Genomic DNA, 4,117 nt, shown 5'->3' with positions numbered 1-4,117 from the left:
ATAACAATAATAAATAAAAAATGTGTACTCTGGGTGAAAAATACAATTCAAATATATAAGTCAAGATGAGTGCAGAGGAAAGAGGGTAAACTAGATCCCAACTCTCTCGGCCCATATACGGTTTGAGGTCTCGAAGGGAAATACGCGTGAATCATATAGAGGAGACTCGTCGGATCCCTAATAAAATAAAATCAGCAGCCTCCACAGACACCACACCAGCGTCCTCCACCTCCACAACCACCAGACCAGCAGGTGCAGCCTCCACAGACACCACACCAGCGTCCTCCACCTCCACAACCACCAGACCAGCAGGTGCAGCCTCCACAGACACCACACCAGCGTCCTCCACCTCCACAACCACCACACCAGCTACTGATATAAACAAATGTATGTATGTAATCTTGTCAGGTTGATCCATTTATATATCTCAGTACACTTGCAGGCACATTTGTTCCAGGTGTTGCACCAAATGCCATACAGATTTATTCAAACAAATGTATGTTCCATCTGTAATCTTGAACAGGCAGTCAACTGAGCAGCTTTCTACATTGACACCTTTAAAATGACTGGCATTTGGGGGAGCAAGAATATTGACATATTGAACAATCTTATGATTAGTTGCACCATAGCTCATGCTAATTTTCAACACCCGCCCTTAGATGGGTTATTTTAAGTGTAACCAAATCACATGGCGTTTTTTTAATAGTCTATGTATACAACTTGGCTGGGTGGTCTACCCGGGTCTATCCCCTGGGGTGTAGTAGGAACATTAATGAAAGTGAAATGTGCCTAGTAAGGGCTTTGGGTCCTCTAAGTTTCCTGTGTGCGTACAGCAGTGTGGTTTAGACACCTTGCTGTGTGTGTGTGTGTGTGTGTGTGTGTGTGTGTGTGTGTGTGTGTGTGTGTGTGTGTGTGTGTGTGTGTGTGTGTGTGTGTGTGTGTGTGTGTGTGTGTGTGTGTGTGTGTGTGTGTGTGTGTGTGTGTGTGTGTGTGTGAGTGTGTGTGTGTGTGTGGGGGGGGTTCGGACACCTAGCTGGTCCCCATCATCCCCATCCTGTCAGCGTGCTCTCCTGCGGGCCCTCTGCCAGTCCATGTTACAAATGGCACTCTATTCCCTATTTAGGGCCCTACTGTTGACCAGGGTTCATAGGGCCAGCCCATAGTGTGCACTATATAGTGAATAGGGTGCCATTTGGGAAGAAGCCCTGTCCCTACCCTGTGATGAATGTCCATATGCCGGGAGTATTAACGTGGAGGAGCTGTGGAGATTCACACCAACAGGGACGACCATCTGGGCCCATACAGATATAGCATAGAGCTCTGCAAGGCAGCACACAAAGGAAGACCAAAGATAAAACACACATTTTGCATTATGTGGAAATGACTGAATATACTGTAGTCAACCATTTTATGTGGCTGTGTTGTGTGCTGTACAATGCCTTTGCAAAGCTTGAAGTAAGGAATATCATATGCATCCTGTGTTAAAATTATAGATTATATTATAGATCTGATTACATGGCCGTTTATTTGTCAATTATTATAATATACATCAATACCCACATAAAAGTAACTGATATTTCTCTATTATACTGAGCTCTTCAAATAACAGAAGGAAGAATGATGTTAAAACCATAGAAATAGAATGATAAGAATGTAATTCACACTATTTCTATAGATGAAACCATGCGACCATGAGACAAGAGATAACAACGATGTGTCTGGATTTAGATGTAGACTTCTCTCAGGCACGATGCAGCCAGGACCAACAGGAGAGGAAATCATTGTCATCGGTTCAGTAAGAGGAGACAAACAGCTCAACAAGCCTATCAATAATGTAACAGACCAACTGGGTACGTTGGTGGGTGGGTGGATGTTGTTAGTGCTCATAAAGAGAAGAGGGCTGCTCTGCTACATCTGGCACTATGGGAGGGAGGATAGCTTGCACTAACCAGCCTAGCACTGTGTTAATGTACGAGACAGGATGCTCCTAAAGAGGGCTTTGTCCTGATACGCCTGGTACTGGCAGTATGGGAGACGATATCCTGTAGTGATCATTCTTCCTCCATGGCGATGGTGGTGGCTGATTGTAAGAGGGCTCATTAAAGACAGGCCTGCTCTGCTTGGCAGTATGGGAGAGAGGAAGGATATCTTGTGATCCCATCATTATATTACAGTATGAATCACATCCCATAGAGCCATTGGTAGGAATGGTACATTAAGTGATCATATGGGGGCAGGTGATGAGTCGGGGTGGGGCAGGGTATTTGTGAGTCACTGAAACGACCTCAAATTACTGTAAGGGGTTTTTGTGTAGGAATACAGAAAGCAAATATGATCTTAGCTCTGGTCCAGGGCTTTAGTGAGCATAGAGGAACTACCTGGACCAGAGCTAATATGATCTGTGAGAGGCAATGAGAATTATGGTAATAATGGTATGTAAAATAAACATCCACATATCATAAATACCTAACATAGTTCCAATACAGTATCAGCTTCCTCCACCATTTATGGAGACTTCACATAGCACTGCCTCTCAAGCCAGGCTCCATGTCGAAAAATGTACAAGTGCAAAGAGTATGTGTGAAAAATCCATTCCAATCAATTCTGTGCAGGGTGGCAGGGCATTGCTATGGGTTCAGAATGTTGAATGTAGGGGCCGGCCAGTGGTCAAACAACCACCAATAATTGAGTGTGTGTGTGTGTGGCTTTCTCAGTAGTTTTTCCGTCACCATGACACTATTAATCTCAAATCAAATCAAATCAAATTGTATTTGTCACATACACATGGTTAGCAGATGTTAATGCGAATGTAGTGAAATGCTTGTGCTTCTAGTTTCCGACAGTGCAGTAACATTACAGAGAAAGAAAGAAAGAAAGAAAGAAAGAAAGAAAGAAAGAAAGAAAGAAAGAAAGAAAGAAAGAAAGAAAGAAAGAAAGAAACGCTCAGACAGGCATCGCCCTTTATATTTCCCGGGCGTGTAGTAGTCCATGTGTCACTGTGACTGTATACGTCACTAGGCGAGATCAGCACCTTGGACAGCGACAGCGTCTCCTGTCACTACAACAGCCGAACGAAATCTGCCCTCCCCATCCCTAACTACAGGGATACAGAGAGGGTGCATCCATATCATACAGAGGAAACAGACTAATGACTGTAGAGTAGAAAATGGGAAGTGTCATACAGTTTTTCATTCTAGAAGGCTAGAATTAATTCCGGAAGTATAGGTCCTGCGTTGATTCATTATCAAAGTCGACCATTTCGAGGAGAAATCAGGCAGCGAAATCGAGCAGTAGGCTATCATCCTCATCGTCACCATCTGAAAGGCTAGCCTACCATATCAACGGCATTACTGCTGTAATTGCCCTCTCGGATGTGTAGACATCTCTATCTATGCGTCTGTAATTAAAATATTGCAGCAACTGTTGTTTTGAATTCTGGTCTGTTATTCTGAAATTTCGGTGCACCATATTTTCAACGCAAAGATAAAAGACACAGAAGAGAAATGCTGATGGGTATCGAATGAAGATGAGATGTATCGCTGTTCTGGGTGGCTGTATTTACAGCTACTTAACATGCAAATGCACTGGATTGTAAATTGGATCCACTCTGTGTGGACGTCGGGTGCAATGGGGTGGATCATTCTTGATGGATCAATCCGAAACATTACCGAGGAATAGAATATAAAATAATTATCATGATCTGACCCCTGGGATGCTACTTAAGAACAATAAAAAGACGATATAATCACACGCCTTCACCTAACTTCCATGACATCGTCTTTCGGCACCCTTTTGGATTATGATTCTTGACAACAGTCTCAGATATGACTGTGTGACTGGTAATGGAATGTTTTTCACACCTCGCTCTACATTCTATTATGGCTCTACGTCACCCCGTTCTACATTTTATTATGGCTCTATGTTGCTCTCTCATCCGCTAGTCATACTCTGTCTGTCTTCTGCTTTGGGTAGCAAAACATGGATTTTTGCTGCAAACCCCAAGTGCAATGCATTTGACGATGTGTAGAATTTAGACCGATAGTGCAAGCAATGGACTCTGACATTGTACGTTATAGGCCTGTCACGCAATTGTGGTGGTAGGGGTGGAAGAAACATC

The sequence above is a fragment of the Oncorhynchus nerka genome, linkage group LG7 (assembly GCF_034236695.1).
Source record: "Oncorhynchus nerka isolate Pitt River linkage group LG7, Oner_Uvic_2.0, whole genome shotgun sequence".
Lineage (NCBI taxonomy): Eukaryota > Metazoa > Chordata > Actinopteri > Salmoniformes > Salmonidae > Oncorhynchus > Oncorhynchus nerka.
This window is presented reverse-complemented; position numbering follows the sequence as displayed.